This window comes from Jaculus jaculus, chromosome 7 (assembly GCF_020740685.1).
Source record: "Jaculus jaculus isolate mJacJac1 chromosome 7, mJacJac1.mat.Y.cur, whole genome shotgun sequence".
In the NCBI taxonomy this organism is placed as follows: Eukaryota; Metazoa; Chordata; class Mammalia; order Rodentia; family Dipodidae; genus Jaculus; species Jaculus jaculus.
Genome location: NC_059108.1, coordinates 51,519,594 through 51,542,061, shown reverse-complemented (window position 1 = coordinate 51,542,061; position 22,468 = coordinate 51,519,594). Strand labels below are relative to the sequence as shown.

Genomic DNA, 22,468 nt, shown 5'->3' with positions numbered 1-22,468 from the left:
AAGAGAGAGACAGAGAGAGAGAAAGGGAGAGAGAGAGAAACTGTCGAATATTAAGGTCAGTCTTCATCACACCTTCTCCAGTGTCTTGTGGCTCAGGTGTTTCCTGTAAGGGCCTGGTGAAGGTTCAGCCATTTGGTCTGCCTTTTAGGACATAGAGTTTTATGGTACTATTGCTGTTTGGGTCAAGATTAGTGTTTCCCACCCCCTCCCTTCCCCTCCACTCCCTCCCCACCCATCATATTGTCTACTGCAGGAGAAGCTTGCTGGGTATGTAAGGTATATTGAGTAGATTCAGGTTAGGTGCTATAAATGAGTGAGACTATGTGCAATTTTCTTTCTGTGATTGGGTAAGTTCCCTGAGAATGATCTGTTCCAGGTTCAACCACTTTTCCTCAAATATCACTGTGTCATTTTTTTCTTATTGCTGTATAGAATTCCATTGTGTAGATATACCACATCTTTGTTATCCATTCTTCTAGTGATGAACATCTGGATTGATTCCAGCCCTTAGCTATTATGAATTGAGCTGTTATAAACATGGTTGAACAAATCTCTCTAGACTGTGGTTCAAAGCTTTTAGAGTACATGCCCAGTAAGGGAAAAACTGGGTCTGTTGGTATCTCTATAGGCAGCTTTTTCAGGAGTCTTCATATTACTTTCCAAAGTGGTTGCACCATCTCACATTCCCACCAACAATGGATGAGTGTTCCTAATTCTCCACATCCTCACCAGCATTTATGGTCATTTGATTTTTTCATGTTTGCTATCCTCCCAGGGTGAGGTGGAATCTCATTGTTCTTTTAAGTTGACTTTCCCTGATGAATAGTGACACTGGATATTTTCTTAAGTGTGTGTTTGCCATTTGTATTTCTTCCTCTGTGAACTGCCTGTTCAGCTCTTTGCACCATTTTGTGAGTGGGTTGTTTGACTTTTCATTGTTTAGGTTTTTGAGTTCTTTGTAGATTCTAGAGATTAGGCCTCTGTCCATTGGATATTCAGCAAATATTTTCTCCCATTCTTTGGGTAATCTATTGGCTTTGCTTATTGTATGCTTCTCTGTGAAGGAACTCTTCAGCTTCATGTGATCCCATTGATTGAGTGAGTGTTTAAGATCGTGAGCTACTGGGGTTTTGTACAGGAAGTCTTTTTCCATTCTTACATTATGGAAAGTTCTTCCTATATTTTCTTCCAGTAGTAGTCAAGTTTCTGGTCTTATATTGAGGTTCTTGGTCCAGTAGGACTTGAGTGTCATGCATGGCAAGATGTGTGGATCAAGTTTGAATTTCCTGCATATGGTTATCCAGTTTGTCCAGCACCATTTGTTGAAGATGCTGTCTTTATTGAAGCCTATATTCTTAGTAGCTTTGTTAAATATCAAGTGCCTAGTAGGTTGATCCAAAGTCTGAGTCCTCAAGTCTATTCCATTGGTCTGTAGTCCTGTTTTTATGCCAGTACCATGCTGTTTTTATTACTATGGCTTTGTAATATAGCTTCAGATTAGGTATGGTGATGCCTCCAGAGGTATTTCTTTTGCTGAGAATATGATATCCTTGGATATCCAAGGCCTTTTGCCTTTCCATATGAAATTTGAGATTATTTTTTTCTATCTCTGTGAAGAACCATGTTGGGATTTCAGTTGGAATTGCATTAAATCTGAATATTGCTTTTGGTACGATTGCCATCTTCACAATGTTAATTCTGCCTATCCATGGGCATGGGAGGTCTTTCAATTTTCTCAAGTCCTCCACACTTTCTTTTTTGAGTGTTTTCATGTTTTCATTGCATAGATCTTTCACCTTCTTGGCTAATGTTATTCCAAGGTACTTTATTTTTTGATTACTATTGAAAATTGGACCATGTCCATTATTTTTTTCTCTGTATCTTTGTAATTTGCATTTAGAAAGGCTACTGATTTTTGTGCATTGATTTTGTATCCTGCTACTTTGCTATGGGAGTAAATCACCTTCAACAGTTTTGGGATGGAGTCACTTGGGTCTCACATATACAATCATGTCATCAGTGAATAGTGCTATATTATCTTTTTCCTTTGCAAATTGTATCACTTTTGTTCCTTTCTCCTGTCTTATTTCTTTATCTAGTACTTCCCGTACTATATTGAAGAGCACAGGTGAGAGTGTTCAAGCCTGTCTTGTTCCTGATCTCAATCTGAATTCTTCCATTCTCTCTCCATTAAGTATTATTTGGGCATTAGGAGCTTCTATACTGTCTTTATTATGTTAAGATGTGAATGGGCCATGCTGATTCTATCCAATGTTTGGATCATGAAGAGATACTGTATTTTGTCAAAGGCCTTTTGTGCATCTATTGAAATGATCATGTGGTTTTTGTGTTTAACCTTGTTTATGTGATGTATTACATTGACAGATTTCCATACGTTGAACCACCCCTGTGTTTCTGGGATGAATCCCACTTGTTCATGGTGGATAATGTTTTTGATGTGTTGTTGGATTTGGTTTGTGAGGATTTTGTTCAGGATCTTTGCATCTAAGTTCATCAGGGAAATAGGCCGGTAGCTTGGTTTTGGAATTAGGATGATAATAGCTTCATAAAGGCATTTCATAGCTTTCCTTGTTCTCCAATTTTACAGTAACATTTGAGGAAGACTGGTTGGAATTCTTCCATGAGGATTTTATAGAATTCAGCCGAGAAGCAGTCTGGTCCTGGACTCTTCTTTTTGGGGAGGACTTTATTACTTTTTTAATCTCAATGAGTGTGATAGGTTTGTTTAGGAGATTAATCTGCTCTGAGTTTAGCTTTGATTGATGGTATGTGTCCAGGAATTTATCCATCTCCTTCATATTATCCAGTTTTTTGGAGTAGAGCTTTTTGAAATAAGTCCTGATGATGCTCCCTATTTCACTTATGTCTGTTGTGATTTCTCGTTTTTCATTTCAAATTTTGTTAATTTGAAGCATCTCATTTTTTTGCTTTATCAAATTGGCCACGGGTTTGTCAACCTTGTTTAGTTTTTCAAAGAACCATCTCTTTGTTTTGTCAGTTTTCTTAATTGTTTCCTTAGTTTCCAATTCATTAATTTCTGCTGTGGTCCTTTTTTTCTTTGGTGTTAAATATTCTTTATTTTATATTATACACAAAGCACACTAAAATGCCTGTAATAAATAAAAGGCTGCATCCTTAGATACAGGAATTCTAATTGAGTTGGCCTAGTCAAGACAATTGTGTCTTTATCTTTAACCCTTGTCTGTAATGTACTACTGCATACCAGTTGAAACAGGTGAGTCTTGCTTGGGTCTGACCAGTGAAGAAAATTTTCCTAGTGTTCAAACATACTCATGTAACCAGTTGTAGAAATCTTAAAATAAAACCAATCATATAGGCTCTGAGGTGGTATTCCCCATCTTTGTGAAAAGTTGAACAATGAAGTAAGTCCAATCATATCTTTAAAAGGGAAAACAGCTATAGTATTTACTAAATCAGAATACTATTTTTAAAAAGATCATACTCTCTTTTCTGCAAGCCAATTTTACTTACATAAGGATTCTCCAACAAAAATATTCTGTTAGTCATTCATGATCTGAATTGTGGTGTATGAAATCAGTAAAATTATGGTACACATTAAAAGCCATGAGACATTTCTGTTTTATAATAAATAAGGCAGAGGCCATTACTCATTAATACCTTTTTTTGTTTCTTGAGTCTCCTTCATATCTGCCAGTAGCTTGGTCAGAGAGAAAGACAGATAGAGGGAGAGAGAGAGAATGGGCGTGCCAGGGCTTCCAGCTCCTGCAAACAAACTCCAGACATGTGCGCCCCCTTGTGCATCTGGCTAATGTGGGACCTGGGGAACCGAGCCTCGAACCAGGGTCCTTAGGCTTCACAGACAAGCACTTAACTGCTAAGCCATCTCTCCAACCCCATTAATACCTTTTTTAAGATAAGCTATTAGGTCTGCTCTTTCTCCTTTCTTTTTGATGCCAGTGAAGATCATTTTTGTTCCAGGGATGTACTTTTTGGGATTCTCCAGATACTCCATCAGTGTGTCTTCTCCCCAAGTGATGCCTTTGTTTTTGTTGGCATCTGTGTAAGAGAAACCCAGCAGCCTGACTGGTCTTCCGCCCAAACAGACTATGGAGATTTGGTCCAGTCTTGTGCTTGCCTCCCTTTTCCACAGTGTGACACTGACCACACTTCTGAAGAAAGATCTTCTTGCCTTTCTCAACATCACCCATCTTTATTCACTCTGCAGTCTCTGAGCCCATGCACGCTATCGATCACAAGGCCTACATCCCACTCTGCACTCTGCTGTGATCTTAATTATTTCTTTCTTTCTGGAGTTTTTCAGTTGGATTTTTCTTGCCTATCAAGTGCCTTTAGATGGATGGTTAGGTTATTGATTTCGGATCTTTCTTTCTTTGTTAAGAAGGCACTTAGTGGTATGAATTTTCCCCTGAAGACCACCTTCATTGTATCCCATAAGTCTTGGTAAGATGTGTTCTCATCATTAGTCATTTCTAGAAATTTCTCAGTTTAATTTTTTTATTTCATCCACTGTCCATTTATTGTTTAAAAGTTTGCTGTTCAGTTTTCATGCAACAGTGGATTCTTAGTGGGTCTTTTGTTGTTAATTTCTAGCAATATACAATTGAGATCTGGTATAATTCAGAGAATTATGACAATCTTCCTAAATATATGGAGGCAGGCTTTGAGACCCAGTATATGGTCTATTTTAGAGAATGTTCCATGGGCTGCTGAGAAGAATGTTTAGTCTGTATATTTGGGATGGAATGTTCTGTAGATGTCTGTTAGGTCTAAGTGATTGATGGTTTTGTTGAGTTCTCTTACTTCCCTATTGAGTTTCTGTTTGGATGATCTGTCTATTACTGATAATGGTGTATTGAAGTCCCCAACTTTGATGATGTTGGTGGTTATTTTTGTTTAATTGTCAAGTAGATTTTGCTTTGTGAACTGTGGTGCCCCTGTCTTCAGTGCATACAGGTTTATGATTGTAATATCATCTTGATGGATTGTTCCTTTGATAAGTAGGAAGTGACCTTCTTTGTCTTTTTTGCTTATTTTTGTTTGAAGTCTATTTTATCCAATATTAATATAGCTATACCTACTTGTTTCTTATTCCTGTTTGCTTGGAATATTGTTTTCCACCCTTTCACCCTGAGGAGGTATCTGTCTTTGGTGACAAGGTGGGTTTCTTGAAGACAACAGATTGAGGAGTCTAATTTTCTGATCCATCCTGTTAGCTTGTGTCTCTTGATGGGTGAATTAATGCCATTAATATTTAGGGTAATGACTGTGAGATTAGATTTAATCCCTGTTGTATTGTGATGGTATATGTGGCTTGGTGTTTTCATGGACTTTGAAGATTTTGTGCCTTCTCTCAGTCTTGTTATTGTGATATGCTTCTTGTAGGCATTTGTGTTTATTTCATTTTTCTGTGTGGAGAATTTCCTGAAGTACTCTCTGTAGGCTTGGTTTTATGTTCGTATAATTTTAAAGCTGAGTTTTGTCATGGAAAGATTTTCTTTCATCATCTATTTTGAGGGATACTTTTGCTGGGTAGAGTAGTTTTGCTTGGAAGTCATAGGTTCTTAGACTTTGCAGTGTTTCATTCCATGCTCCCCAGGCTTTCAGGGTTTCCATTGAGAAGTTTGAAGTAATTTTGATGGGTTTTCCTTTAAAGTGATGTGCTGTTTTTCCCTAGCTGCTTTTAGGATTTTCACTTTGGTGCCAAAGTTTAGTCTTAATGACAATATGTCTTGCAGAGTTTCTTCTTTGGTCCAATCTGTTTGGAGTTCTGTTAGCTTCTTGTATCTTGATGGGCCTTTCTTTTGAAGGAGTGGGGAAGTTTTCTTTGATTATTTTTCTAAATAAGTTCTTCTTGCCTTTGGTCTGAATTTCTTTTCCTCCTGGTATGCCAATGATCCTGATATTAGGACGTTTAAGGGTATCCCCCATTCGCTCATGTTCTGTTCACAGAAACTTTTGAACTCTTGAACTGTTTCTTCCATATTGTCTTCCAAATCAGAGGTTCTATCCTCCACATGGCTTACTCTATTCTTCAGGGTTTCTAAAGAGTTTTGGACTTGTTCAAGTGGGTTTGCATTTTCTACTACTTTCCTATGTATAGTTTCCATCCCTCTGTCAAGCTCCCTTTTCACATCATTTTCTAATTTTCTTGATGCTTCTTGGAATTCATCCTTGCACTTCTCTATGTCTTCATTTAGCATTGCCAGCTGATTTTTGAGGTCCTCTTTTTCTTGAGTCTCCTTCATATCTCTTAACTGTCTTTGAATTCCTTCCATTTTCTCATTGGTTAGGTCTAGTCTATTGATGGCAGAATCCACACAATTATCAGTCCTTTGTTGCTTTTCTGAAAGTTCTGCCAGTAGCTTGGTCAGGGTTGCATTGCTCATGGCTTCATCTTGGTGTTCTAATCCTAATGTCTCTTCAATGTTTTGATTAGAGACATTCATTGTAGGACTGGGTGGTCTAAGTGGATTTTCTTGTATTTGATTTTTTTCATGTAATTTCTTTCACAGTCTATGGGTGGGGGGAGTAGGTCTGTGGTCTTGATGGGCAGGGGAAGTGGTGCCTCTTGGGGGAGCTGGCCTTGGGTAGCCAGTAGGCAAGCAGATGGGCTGAGTGGTCTTGAGCTAACACACAGGTGGGTGGATCAGCCTGAGCTGAAGCACAGTGGGAAGCTGAAGCAGCCTGAGGCAAATGCCAAGCTGTCTGGGCTTTGGCTCTCATTTGCCAAAGCTGCCTGAGCTCCTGCCTGGCAGGGTGGCCAAAGTTTCCTGAGCTCTCACATAGTGATGTGCCAAAACTGCCTGCACTCATGTTCGGAAGGATGCTGAGGCACCAAACACCTAAGCAGCCAAATCTCAGGCATGGTGGAACACTGAGACCTGGAAGCAGTCTGAGCTTGCCTGCAACAGGAAAATGGCAGTCAGCTGGAGTGGCAGACAGGGAGGGCCTTCCACCTGAACTGGCACAGGTGGACATGCAGAGAGAGCCTGAGCTCATGTGGGCAGTTGGAATGGGCCTGTGCTCCCAGGTGAATGTATGGCAACCAGAGCAGTAAGTGAGCAAATGGGCCAAGCAGGCTAAGCTTGCACAAGCAGGGATTGGCAGAAGCATGAGTGTGGCAGGTAAATGGATCAAAGGAGCCTGAGCTCCAATGGGCCAGTCAGTGGAGCTTACCCAAGGTCACTCATGGGCCGGGGTCGCAAGGAGATTGCCCCTGTGCAGAAAGGCAAGTGGAACTATGTTGGCCTGGGACCCCTTTCCTACAGTAAGTGTGGGAGTATCCTGAAGCTGGGACTGTGGGTATGGCCGCTGCTTGGGAGGGGGGATGAACTGGTGGGCTACCATGCATGAGGCAATCAGCACTTCCCTGTTTTCCCCTTCTGTGCCATCCCACTGGCAATCTATTGGAGATTTCTCTACCTTAAAAACCCAGTGAACCCTGAATGCCTTGTCTTTCTTTCCTTGGGCTTTGTGGCGCAGTTATCTTGGTTTTTATAATTTCTATTTTATTTTTTTTTCTGTTGCTCTATTTTGTATTGTGTCCATCTCTTTTTTGAGATAAAATTTCAGATTTTTCTTGATGCTTTCTGGAATTCATTCTTGTATTTGATCAGTTCTTCATTAAAGTTAATCAACTGGTTGTTCCATGACTCACCTTCATATCTCTTCATATCTCTTTTGCACATTGTTACATTTTCTTATATCAAGTTAAGCTTGCTGTCAAAAGCTGAACACTTTAAGAGTTGATTCTATTCAATTTTATTGTCATGGTTATTGACTTTTTATAGTTCAGCAATTCATTTGATCAGGGTCTCATTGGTTGTTGTGTTTTCATTTTGGGATTGAATTTCTCTTGGTTTCTCTGGAGGCTTCCACTGTAGGACTAGGCATCCTTGGTGTAGATCTCTCAGTTTTCTGACTTTCATAGGCTTTTTTGCTTTGTGGTGTATCCATTTTAGGGATACTCTTTATTATATTGAGGAGGAAGCAAGTTTTTGCCCTTTGGTTGGCGAACTCTCTGACTCAGATTAAACAGGTTGTTGGTATCCAGTGGCCAGTCAGGATACCAGAGTAGAAGGCCTCATTCCGGAGCCCACACAGGGACCAGGCCTCCAGGGAACTGGGAGGAACCAGGAAGCAGGAATTTGGCCTATTCACTCCATTGCATGCCTCCTCTAAAACCTTCTGGTGCAGGGAACCTGGACCAGGAATCTGAGAGGAAATAGGAAGCAAGAACCTGGCTTACTCACTTGTTGAAATATTTTAATCAGCAAATAAATAAATGTATTTATATGTTATATATATATATATATATATATATATATATATATGTATATGTATATGTATATATGTAATTTCTGACACCACATGTCCTTCAAAATATTCTGTCATCTACAATCTATTAAGCCACCTTATAAATATTCAGAGCAAGCAAACATAAGTTAAGTACATTTGAAAAAAATACATCAAATCCCTTTATAACCCTAGAAAACTATTACATGTCTTCACATTTTTATAAAGTCTCCTTAACTTAAATAATTTGATAATGTGATATACTTATTTGACATCCAATATGATTCATTCCAAGGGGAAAAATTCTTTTTTGTTGTTTTTGTTTTGCTTTGTATTTTTGAGACAGGGTCTCATATAGCCCAATCTGACCTTTAGCTCATAGTGTAGGCAAGGATGGCTTTGAACTTATAATCCTTTTGCTTCCAAATACTGGAGAAAAATTCGATTTAAATTTTCTAACAGAAGGTGTGATGAAGACTGACCTTAATATTCTACATCTTCTCTCTCTCTCTCTTCTCTCTAACTCTTTTATGTTAGTTATCTTTTTCTTCCTTTTCTTAGTGGGCACTGACCTGTAACTCCCAGTACCAGCATGTGGCTATCATCCACAATGAGCTTTTGATCAGAGAGACCTACAAGGTTTCCTAAAAGAAAGACAGATTTCTGTCAGTGTACTTGATGACCCACCAAATGTTACTGATAAGACTGTACTGCTGAAGATATATTATGTGGTTGACATGTAAAATGGAATGGCATGGCTGGAAGTTGGAAGAGATTCAGTCCCCAGGCAGTCAGCACATCTAGTGCCAGAAGATGCTACATGGGTGACTGGGGGAAAATGACCATTATCTGTCCAAGCAACTCATGGTCTAACCTATTGCAGCAAATAACCTGTTGTGATGCCCACACAAGTGCAATAGTGGCACACAGCCATGGTGGGGAACCAGCTGCTCTCAATTCAGCTAACTGATCCCCACAGTGGTTTGGGATCCATAGCTAGATCTGGGAAACAAGTCAGAACTATATCCAAACATAAGCCCATGCTCCATTACCAAGCTAACATCAATCATGAGCTACAAGAGGGCCTACACCTATTAAATTCTCTATTAAAAACTAAGGGTTATCTCATTTTTCTGGTGCTAATTTACTCTCCGTTAAAGAATCTGCTACTCTTTTTCAGATAGACATAGATCCTAAGAAGAGAGCCACCCCATCATACCTCAAAAGGGCCCCAGCTGAAACTAAGAATAAGTGGTAAAACAAGCAAGGATGCTGTTTTCTTGGTGTACCGGGTACCAGCACAAGGGTGAAGGAGATCAACACAGGGAAAAATTAACTCCTACCAAATCAGAGATCCAAAGGCCCCCAACACCTCATCACTTAAGCAAACCAAAAATGAACTCAACATGGCTCAGAGAAATTTTGCAGAAGACAGGGTGGAAAGAATGTTAGAGCCACATGCTGGGTCATGATATTCAGAGACATTTATCCTACTCATTACTGTGGGCTAACTCCAGAATGCATGATCCATATACCTCAAGAAGGAGGGGCCAAGGGGAGGGGTTAGGTCATGGATGAGCCTAATAATGGTACCAAACTGACTGTCTTCACTAAGTACAAAACTAATTAATAAAAAAATTTTAGAAAGATTCATTATCACTTAATGCTCAAATAAGCTTGGCATCATGGCACATGCCAGTAATCTCAGTATGCATGAGGATCCTAAGTTACAGGCCAGTTTAGGCTGTTATATAGGAATTTCAAGGCCAGCATAAGCTATGTATTGAGATTCTACCCACAAACAAGCAAATAACAGAAAAATATTAAAGAAGAGTGTCACTAGTCCAGAATCACAAATATGTGAGACAATGGTGCAGTGTTGCTCCAGGACATACTGCCTCTGATGAAAGGAGCACATGTTTAAATGTATAACTTTTTTACATCCATCATGTTTTCTTATGTTAGTCTTTATTTTCATTTAAAAATAATTCCATGTACTTACATACAGAAGTGATATTTAGATGTCTTAGGAAACTTAGGGAAAATCTATCAAAGTTGCTCATATAACCAAATAATTTTAGAAACTTCTTTTAAGCCATGGATTAAATGACATGACCAAGACCTGTTTCTTTCCATTTAATGACTCTGCTGTCCTCTGGACCTTGGCTTCCATCTCAGATATGATGCATAAATGAATTTTGCTCATATACTTCAAGGTTAAAGTCAACTTGGGAAGAATCACTCATCTGTTCCCAAAATCTCCACTAAAGTCTCTTTGGCTAAGATTGTGCCATGTTCCTGTCTGCAGACACTTTGAGAGGAATGGAGTGTGACAAGTGGCTGAGGGCAGTCAGAACTTACCCTTAGAACTGGCAATGAGATAAATCTTGTTTAAATACATGTGTTCTGTTGAGGATAGATTCAGAGTTATTTCCCAAGGTCAACCTGGAGTATGGCTTCTGGCAAAAGCCATGAATCACTACCACAGATACTTACTAGTTTCTTAGTTTCTGTTTCATCCCATGCAGGGTGCTAGTGTTTTACATGCATTGTTTCAAGCATCACACAACATGTTTTTATTTTGCTACAGTACTCCTGAGGACAGAGAGCAAGAAAGAGAAAGAGAGAAAGTGAGATATCCTTGGGATGATGTAGATATAAAGTCCACAATCTTTTTTAACTCTTAACTTTGTTTTCCAATGGAAAGCCTTTGCTTTGTAAAGATTAGGTGACTTAATAACTTACCAGGTTGAAGAAACAAAAGTAAGTAACAATGTTTGAGGTAGCAGAAAGACATAGATGTGTGCTTCCATATTATATCCTTGCCCATCTGTTGCATGCAGTGAAGTGGGTGACACCATTTTACATTATACATGTAATATAATATATTACTGAAAAAGGTATTCACTTTGTGTTTCAATTTCTGTCTAGCATAGAGTGAGGCACCAAATAGAAAGGATAGTCATGGGTGGGTGGTTGGACATGCCTTGGAGTGAATAGGCCAGACCCCTTTTTCCCAGCTCCTCCCAGTACCCTGGTGCTGGTACCCTGTTAAAGACTGTGTGAGGGAAGGCAAGGCATGGATGGAATAGGCCAGATCCCTGCTTTCTAGATTCTCCCAGCTCCCTACACCAGGTTTCTTGTGCCAGACTGTGTGCCATCAGTCATGGAAGTATGGAGTGATTAAGCCATACCCCTGTTTTCTAGCTCCTCTCAGCTCCCTGCACTGGGTGCCCTGAGCCTGATTGTGTGGGTAGGCATATCACAGAGTAAGTAGGACTTATCCTTGTTCCCTGGCTCTCCTCAGTCCCATTGTCCTGGTAGGTTCCATTGTGCCTTCCTTGGGGAGGCCTGGTCCCTCTGTAGGATGTGGAATCAGGCCTTTTGATCTTTTATCCTGACTGTCCACTGGGTACCAACATCCCTATTCAACTGAGCTAGAATGTCCATGGGCCAAAGGAGAAAAACTTGCTTCATCCTTAAAAATATAGCCACGCTAAAATGGGTACACCACAAAGCAAAAAAGTCAGTAAAAATCAGAGAACTGAGAGCTATTCACCAAGGATGCCTCGTCCTACAATGGAAGCCTCCAATGAAATCATAGATAAGTCAACATAAATTTGCTCACAAAATGAAAACACAACAACTAATGAGACCCTGATCAAAAGAATCACTGAACTGGAAGCAGACCATCAAAGAAGCAACAACTGTATCAATGAAATTGAACAGAATCATCTCTTAGAGCATTCAGCTTTTGACAACAGAAATAAACTCTAATACCATCATAGTTGGAGACTTTAATAGTCCACTGTCATTGACAGACAATCCTAGCAGAAAATTGGCAGGGAAATAATAGAGCTCAACAACATGATAGATCAACTAGACCTAATGGACAGCTATAGAACTTCCCATACCAACTCTACAGATTACACATTCTTCTTAGCAGCCCATGGAACCTTCTCCAAAATTGACCATATATTAGGCCATAAAGTATTATTCCATAAAGTCTGGAAAACTGAAGTAACTTCCTGCATCATGTCATATCACAATGTTTTAAAGCTAGAAATTAACAAGAGACACTGGGGGCAGGGTCTGATCCAGATCCAGGTTGATCTGGAACCCAATTCAGAACAGAAATCTCTACCTCACAGCTGACAAGATTAAGGGTGTATAAAAACACACACCCTTAGGGATTTGGGCTTTATGAAACTATCTGTTTCTTTTAATCTCCAAAATTGCATACTCCATGCTGGATTTCATTCAATGTGTATGTTGCTCAGTTGAAGTTTAGAATTTGCCAGTAAATTTTTCTACACAGTCCACTGGAAGAGCAAGCAAACTCATCAACTAGGATTACTTCTGCAGCTGGATTGGGGTACAAGAGCTACACCTGGCACCGTAAACTCACATTCTGAAAGTATATAAAGGTTGATTGCCACATCTAAGAACATTGCAGATAAGTACAACACCCAAGCATCAAATCATTTCAGGATGCAAAAGTTGCTACATTATAATACAACAAACACAAAGAAATAAAATGATTCAGTTCCACAAAAAATTATAAATCCATCAGAAATGATAACCTAAGAGACTGTTTTAGATGAAATGCCTGACAAATATTTTTAAAAAAAATGATTGTATCTATGATCAGAGAAAACAAAAGTATTAAAGAATAAGACAAGCTCCTGAAAGAAAACACAGGAAACCAGCTTATTGAAACAAGGAGATCATTGCAAAACATGAGTAAGGAAATAGAAATACTGAAGAAAAGCTAGAGTGACATCCTGGCTCTGAAGAACACAGTCTGTGGAAAAAAAAAAAAAAAAAAGTCTGTGAAAAGTCTCACCAGTAGTATGGATGAAGGAGAGAATAGAATATCTAAAGTAGAAGACCAGGTGACAGAACTAATACAGTCCAACAAAGAGTAAGACAAGCTAATAAGAATGTATGAAGGGGAATTTCAAGATATCCAGGACACTAGGAAAAGATCAAACATAAGAATTAGGGCATAATGGAAGGAGAAAAAATTGTAATACAAAGGCTTAGTAGGCGTTTTCAACAAAATGATAGGAGAAAAATTTCTCCAAATTAGGAAAGAAATGTCAATGCAGGTACAAGAAGCTTTTAGAACACCAAACAGACAAAACCTGGAAAGAACCTCTTCTCTCCATGTTATAATTAAACTACTAAACATGTAAACCAAAGAAAATCTATTGAAAGCACTTAGAAAAAGCAAGTCTCCTGCAAATTCAAGCCCATTAGAATAACTGTAGGTTACTCAACACAAATTTAAAAGTCAGATGGGCTTGGAATGATGTATTCCAAAATCTGAATGATAACAATTGTCAACTGAGATTACTTTATTCTGAAAAGGTATCTATCCAAATTCATGGACAAATAAGGACATTCTACAACAAAAAACAAGCTAAAAGAATTTATGTCAATTAAACCAGCATTACAAAAATACTGGAAGAAAATTCTTCACAGTGAATAGAAAGCAAAATGCACATAGGAGGAAATAGAAAAAAATAAAACACCCTCAAGTAACAGTTAAAAAAAAAAACAAAAAACAAAGCCGGGCATGGTGGTGCACGCCTTTAATCCCAGCACTCGGGAGGCAGAGGTAGGAGGATTGCCACGAGTTTGAGGCCACCCTGAGACTCCATAGTGAATTCCAGGTCAGCCTGGGCTAGAGTGAGACCCTACCTCAAAAAAAAAAAAAAAAAAAAAAAAAAAAAAACAAGTAAAGGGAAAACAGGAAACACTACAAAATAAGAATGGTGAGAATAAACACATACTTTTCAAAAGTAACTCTTAATATCAATGGCCTCAATGCACCATCCAAAAAACACAGGCTTACAGAACAGATTAAAAAGCAGGATCCTGCTATTTCTTGCCTCCCGGAAACTCATCTCTCAATAAAAGATATACACTGTCTTAGGTTGAAAGGATGCAAAACAGTATTTCAAGCAAATGTGCCTAGGATACAAGCAGGGCTTTTTATACTAATACCTGACATGATAAAATTCAAACCAACATTAGAAAGGAAAGATAAAGAAGGCTGTTTTATACTGATTAAAGGAACACTCCAACATGAGGATATTACAATCCTAAACATATATGCACCAACCTGGGAGCTCCCATTTTCATCAAACAAATGCTATTTGACTTAAGGTCACAAATAACATCAAACACAATTGTAGTAGGTAACTTCAATACCCCACTCTCAACAATTGACAGGTAATTCCAGCAAAAACTAAACAGAGAGTCATCTGAATTAAGTGATGTCATGGAAAAAAATGGACCTAAAATATATTTACAGAACATTCCATCCAAATGCTGCAGAATATATATTTTTTCAGCAGCACATGGAACATTCTCTAAAATATATCATATATTAGGACACAAATCAAATCTCAACAAATACAGGAAAACTGAAATATCCCTTCCAGTCTTTCTGATGACAATGGGATTAAATGGCAAATCAGCAACAAGAAAAGCTACAGAGCATACACAAATTCATGGGGACTAAACACTACGCTATTGAATGATGAATGGGTCATTGAAGAAATCAAAGGAAATCAACAAATTCATAGAATCAAATGATGAGGACAATACAACATACCAAAACCTTTGGGACATAATGAAGGTAATCCTAAAACAGAATTTTATAGCTCTAAGTACCTATATTAAGAAATTAGAATGATCCGGGTATGGTGGCATGTTCCTTTAATCCCAGCACTTGGAAGGCAGAGGTAGGAGAATCACCATGAGTTCAAGGCTACTCTGAGACTACATGCTGAATTCCAGGCCAGCCTGGGCCAGAGAAAGACCCAACCTCCAAAAAAGAAAGAAAGAAAGAAAGAAAGAAAGAAAGAAAGAAAGAAAGAAAGAAAGAAGGAAGGAAGGAAGGAAGGAAGGAAGGAAGGAAGGAAGGAAGGAAGGAAGGAAGGAAGGAAAGAAGGAAGGAAAGAAGGAAGGAAAGAAGGAAGGAAGGAAGGAAGGAAGGAAGGAAGGAGGGAGGGAAGGAGAGGAGAGGAGAGGAGATGAGCGGAGAGGAGAGGAGAGGAAAGAAGAGAGAAGAGAAGAGAAGAGAAGAGAAGAGAAGAGAAGAGAAGAGAAGAGAAGAGAAGAGTAGAGAAGAAAAGAAAAAAGAAAAGAAAAGAAAAGAAATTAGAGAAGTCCCAAATAAACAATTCAATGCTTCACCTTAAGGCCTTGGAAAAAGAAGAACAAGGCAAACCAAAAATCAGTAGGCAGGAAAAAATAATAAAGATTAGGGCAGAAATTAATGAAATATAAACCAAAAATAAATAAATAAATAAGAATTGAAAGAATCAATGAAACCAAGAGTTGGTTCTTTAAAAGGATAAACAAAATTTATAAACCCTAACAAATCTGACCAGGAGAAATAGAGAAGAGACAACAATTAAGGAAATTAGAGATGAAAAAGTTCCCATTACTATAGATAGGAAAGAAATTCAGAAACTTATAAGTACGTACTTTAAGATTATATTGTGCTTTTAAGTTTCAAAATCTGAAAGAAATAGATGATTTCCTTGATTCATATGACCAACCCAATTTAAATGAAGATGAGATAAACCATTTAAATAGGCCTATAATAAATACAGAGATCCAAGCAGTTTTAAAATTCTCCCAAAGAAAAAGCGTCCAGACCCAGATGTATTCACTGGTGAATTTTACCAGCTCTTCATGGAAGAACTAACACCACTGCTTCTCAAACTTTTCCATAAAATAGAAAAGGAAGGAATTCTACCAAATTCCTTCTATGAAGCCAGCCTCACCCTCATACCAAAACCAGGCAAAGAAAGAAAAAATATAAAATTACAGACCAATCTCCCTCATCAACATAAATGCAAAAATTCTGAACAAAATATTGGCAAACAGAATACAAGAATATATCAAAAGATTATTCACCCGAACCAAGTTAGCTTTATCCCAGGGATGCAGGGATGGTTCAACATATGCAAATTGATAAATGTAATACATCATATGAGTGGTCTGAAGCACAAAATCACATGATCATCTCAGTATATGTAGAAAAGGCATTCAACAAAATCCAACATCCTTTCATGGTAACAGTATTAAAGAAACTGGGAATAGAAGGAACATATCTCAACATAGTAAAAGCTATTTATGAAAAACCTACAGCCAACATAATACTAAATGTAGAAAAACTTGAAGCTTTTCCACTAAATTCAGGGAAAAATCAAGGGTGTTCACTGTCCCCACATATATTTAACATAGTACTGAAAGTCTTAGCTCTAGCAATAAGCCAAGAGACACTCATAAAAGCGATAAAAATTGGAAAGGAAAATATCAAATTATCATTATTTGCAGATGATATGATTTCATACATAAAAGACCCTAAAGATTACCAGCAAACTATTAGAGCTAATAAACACTTTTAGCAACATAGCAGGATACGAAATAAATACACAAAAATCAGTAGCTTTCCTATATACTAACAACAAACATGCTCAAGATGAAATCAGGGAATGCCTCCCATTCACAATCAAACAATCCAATTTTAAAAATGGGCTATGGAACTAAATAGAGTGCTCTCACTGGAAGAAATACAGATGGCATATAAAAATCTTAAAAAAGTGTCCTACATCCTTAGCCACCAGGGAAATGCAAATTAAAAGTACTTTGAGATTCCATCTCTCTCCTGTCAGAATGGCTACCCTAAATGAATGACAGGAAATAAGAAATAGGATAACCTTTCTACACTGTTGGTGGGAATGTAGTCTGGTACAGCCATTGTGAAAATCAGTGTGGAGATTCTTGAGACAGCTAAAAATAGATTTACTATATATCCAGTTACAGCACTCCTAGGCATATATCCTAATGTCTCTTCTCATTACCTAAGAGATACTTGCAGAATCATGTTTATGGCTGCTCTATTCACAATAGCTAGAAAATGGAACCAGCATGGATGTCCTTCCACAGATGAATGGATCATAGAGATATGGTACATTTACAAAATGGAGTTCTATTCAGTGGTAAGAAAAATGAAATTATGAGATTTTCAGGGAAATGAATGGATCCGGAAAGGATTATACCAAGTGAGGTAATCCAGGCCCAGAAAGCCAAGCATCACATATTCTCTCTCATATGTAGATCTTAGCCACAAATGTATAAACTTGCGTGTGATCTGGAAACAAAAATCAGTAGCAGAGACCCACAAGCTAGAAAAAGGCTAAAAGGTGGTGGTGGGGGGGGGGGGAATAGGGAAGGTCTTAAGGGGATGGTATTGTGTATTTGTAAGTAGAGGAACAGATTCAAGGGAGGGGAGAGGCCTAATCAAGGTCAGGGGAAGAGATTCTATAAAAGAAGGGTGGGGGGAGGGTCAATCAAAATTCAAGATATTCTGAATAAAAATATAAAAATCTACTTTCTTGAATATTGACACATCCAGAAGCCATAGATTACTAGAATATTTTTCATGCAAGGGACATTCCAGTGAGTTGTTGGCAAGTGGGGTCCCTGTTGCATACAAAACATTGCAAGCTATTGTCAAGGCTCTTGGTTTCCCATGAGAAAGAGATGGTAAGACTGTATTGCTGAAGACTGCACATACCTGAGCAGCAAAGTCACTGATAAATCAAGCTGGTGCTGAGCAGAAAACCTTCTCCCTGTACACTAGTCAACTGAAACTGTGGACTAACTCCACAATGCACGACCCATTTACATCAAAAGGAGGGTCCATTGGGAGGGGGTAGATCATGGATGAGCCTAAAAAATGGTACCAAACTGCCTGTATTTGCTGAAAAGAAAACTAATAAATTAAGTTTTTTTTAAAAAAAAAAAAAAGCTGCACTGTATGCAGCTTTATGGCAGCCATCAGCAGTGAAAACAGAGGACACTGGAAACCTCAAGTTGGGCCAGAGATGCCAAATGACTGAACGAGTGAAATAGTGGCATGTCTGCTCTGGGGGATTCCAACTGATCTTTAGTTGGACTGAAGACCCGTTTTATGGGGGGGAGCATATATGCCTGGTACTCAAAATCTAATCAAAAGCATATGGCAGGGGAAGTCATGAGCCTTAGGGGTATAAAGCCTGCTCTTGTCTAGATAAATTCATATATTATTATCACCAAATTGCTCTGAAAGCACTACAGTTAATGTTCATATTCATATATATATTAATGCTACTCTCAATTCTGGTTACAGAAGCTTCTATTTTCAGATGGCAATGACTGGGATGACCCAAAAGGAAAGAAAGTGCTGATTAGAAGGGACACAGAAGAGTCCAGCACTGAAACATGTCATACCCTCCAAGGCTCAGGGTACATTGCAGAAGAGGTGGCAGAATGAATGTAAGAGCCAAAGGAAGGGTACCGTTCCTTACATACAATTGTCTGGACAGAAATTGGCCTTGAGAACTGGAGAGATGGTTTAGCAGTTAAGCACTTGCCTATGAAGCCTAAGGACCCTGGTTCAAGGCTTGATTCCCCAGGACCCACATTAGCCAGATTCACAAGGGGGTGCACACATCTGGAGTTCATTTGCAGTGGCTGGAGGCCCTGATGCATTCATTCTCTCTCTCTCTATCTGCCTCTTTCTCTGTCTGTCACTTCCAGATAAATAAATAAAAATAAACAACAACAACAACTACAAAGAAATTGGCCTTGATATCCATGACCTCACAGTGCTTAGCAATACCTATACAAGACCCTCATAAAGGAAGAAAAAGATTATGACATTAAATGAAAAGAGAGAATAATGGAGAGAGAGAGGGGATATGATGTAGAGCAGAGTTGTGAAAGGGAAAGTGGGGGAGGGGAGGGAAATATCATGGTTTGTTGTCTATAAGTACAGAAGTTGTCAATAAAAGAATATGTATATGTTTAAAATTTTTTAAAATAATAATGATAAGAACAAGAAGTACAAGAGCTCCTGGAGAATAAACAATGAACTTTTAAACAGTGACTAGGTGATGGAAGAAATCAAAAAGAAGTTGTAAAACTCCTAGAACTGAATAATGATGAAAACACAAACTACCAAAACTTATTGAACACAATGAGGGCAGTCCTAAGGGGGAATTTCATAGTACTAAATGTTAAATGCCTTCTTCACAAAGACAGAGATCCCAAGTTAATAATCTAACTATCCACTTAAATATGTTATAAAAACAAGAAGAATACAACCCAGAGAGCTCCATATGGAAAGAATCAAGATTAGAGCAGAAAATAATGAATTGGAAATGAAGAAAACAGCTTTTAAAATATTGATGAAATGAAGAGCTGGTTCTTTGAAAAAATAAAAAAAGATTGATAAACTCCATGGCCTATTTGATGAAGCAAAAAATAAATAGATAGACATCTCAAATTAACAAAATCTGAAATGAAAAAGCAGAGGTCAGAATAGACATCAATGAAATTGGCAGATTCATCAGAGCATACTTCCAAAACCTTTACTCCACAGAATTGGATAATGTGGAAGAAATGGATGAATTCCTAGACACATACCACCTTCCAAAACTAAACTTAGAGCTGATTAGTCACCTAAACAGTCACATCCATGGAGACTGAAAAGACAATAAAAAATCTCCCCAAAAATAAAAGTCCAGGACTGGATGGCTTCTCAGATAAATTCTATCAAACCTTCAGTGGAGAACTGAAACCAGTTTCTCTGAAACGTTTCACATAATGAGAAACCACAGAAGTCTCCCCAACTCATTTTTATTAAGCTACCATCACCCTAATACAAAAACTAGACAAAGATGCAACAAGAAAAGAAAACTATAGGCCTATGTCCCTGATGAAGTTACATGCAAACATCCTGAACAAAATCCTTGCAAATCATTTACAACAACACATTAAAAAGCATTTTCCACTTTGACCAAATAGGCTTCATCCTAGGAATGCAGTGATGTTTCAACATATCGAAACTGAGAACATAATGCATCATATAAATAAACTTAACCTTAAGGACCACATGATCATCTCAATTGACGTAGAGAAAGACTTTGAAAAAATACAACACCACTTCATGATGAAAATGCTAGAAAGAATACGCAAGGAGTGTTTATATCTCAACTCGATAAAGGCTATATATAAAGCACCTAAAGCCCAAATAATACTTATTGGGGAATGACTCAAGGAGGTCCCACTGAGATTGGGAACAAGACAGAGGTGTCCACTCCCACCATTTCTCTTCAACATAGTACTACACATATTAGCCCAAGCAATAAGACAAGAGAAAGAAATAAAAGGGATTCAAATTGGAAAAGAAGAAGTCAAGTTAGCTCTGCCTACAGATAACATGATCCTGTGCATAAGTGACCCAAAAGTATCCATCTCAAAATTTCTAGAGGTGATTAATTCCTTCAGTAAAGTGGCAATATAAAAAGTCAATGCATAAAAATCAGTAGCTTTTCTACAGACAAAGGACAAATATACAGATAAGGCTATCAGTTAGGCTGTCCCATTTTCAGTAGCAACAAAAAATTAAATACCTTGGAATAACACTAATTAAGGAAGTGAAAGACCTATATAATGAAAACTTTAAAAAAAAAAAAAAAGCTCAAGAAAAACTGAAGAGGACCTTAGAAAAAGGAAAGTCTTCCCATGCACCTGGGGAGGTAGAATTAATACTGTGAAAATTAAAATTCTACAAAAAACAATTAGACCAAAAGCAGATTTAATGAAATCTAAATAAAAATGCAAGCATAATTCTTGAGAGAGATTGAAAACTTGATCTCAAAATTCATATGGAATTGCATCAGGTCTTGGATATCCAAATATATCCTCAATAAAATAAAATATAACATAATAAAATGAAATAAAAAAGAACGTCTTTGGAGGTATCACAGTACCTGATCTAAAGCTATATTACAAAACCATAGCAACAATAGGAGCATGGTACTGGCATAAGAACAAAAACATAGACTAATGGAACAGAATTGAGGACCCAAACCTTAGGTCAAGTAACTACAGATATGTTATCTTTGACAAAGGTGCCAATAATATGTACTGGAGAAAAAACAACATCTTCAACAAATGGTGTTGGATGAATTGGATGACCCTATGTAGAATAATAAACTTAGTCCCACTCATTTGGCCATACACAAAATTCAAGTCCAAATGGATGAAAGACCACAATATAAGACTTGAAACTCTTCTCCTACTGGAAGAAAAAATAGGAGGCATGCTCCACTATATATAGGACTGGGAAAAGACTTCCTGAACAAAACTCCAATAGCCAACAAAATTAAACAACCACTCAGCTAATGGGATTTCATTCAGCTAAGAAGCTTTTTCACAGAAAAACATACCACATGCAGAGCCAATAGATTTCTCACTGAATGGGAGAAAATCTTCATCAGCTATACCACTGACAGAAGCCTAATATCTAGAATCTACAAAGAACTCAAAAAACTAAACAATAAAAATCAATCAATCCACTCCAAATATGGGGCAGAATAGGGAGTTCTCAGAGGATGAATTACAAATGGCTAACACACACTTAAGGAAATGTTCAACATCCCTAACCATTAGGGAAATGCAAATTAAAACAACTAAGAGATTCCCCGTTACCCCAGGAAGGACAGGAAACATTAAAAAATAAAATGAAAACACATTGTGACAGTGATGTGGAGAAATGGGCAGACCCATTCACTGTTGGTGTGAATATAAGCTGGCAAAACCACTGTGGAAATCAATATGGAGACTCCTGAAAAGTAGGAATACAGGGGTACCAACAGACCATGTTATTTCCTTACAGGACATTTACCCTAAAAGCTCTATATCTCAGTTCAGAGATATTCATTCAACCATGTTTATAGCTGCTCAATTCATTATAGCTAATAACTGGAATCAACCCAAGTGCCCATCACTGGACAAATGGATACAAGTTGTGGTCTACCTACATGATAAAATTATACTCAGTATTAAGAAAAAAAATGAAACAGCGAAATTTATAGAGAAATGGTTGAACTTGGAACAGATCATAGTAACTGAACTCACACAACCAGAGAAAGACAATCATCACATGGTATCACTCATCTGTGGTTCCTAACCTGGACCAGCCAGAGTTGCTGACATACCTGAATGGCATCTTGAGGCTTGGACAATAGAGAGTGTAAGGCTTTGGATAAGGGGAAGGGTGGGGGATGGACAC

The 22,468-nt window shown here is 38.0% G+C and overlaps 1 pseudogene; it reads right to left on the bottom strand.

The window, feature by feature from the left end:
* Positions 1 to 3,877: 3,877 nt before the first annotated feature.
* On the bottom strand, positions 3,878 to 4,211 carry LOC101600542 (annotated as a pseudogene).
* Between the last annotated feature and the right edge of the window lie 18,257 nt (positions 4,212 to 22,468).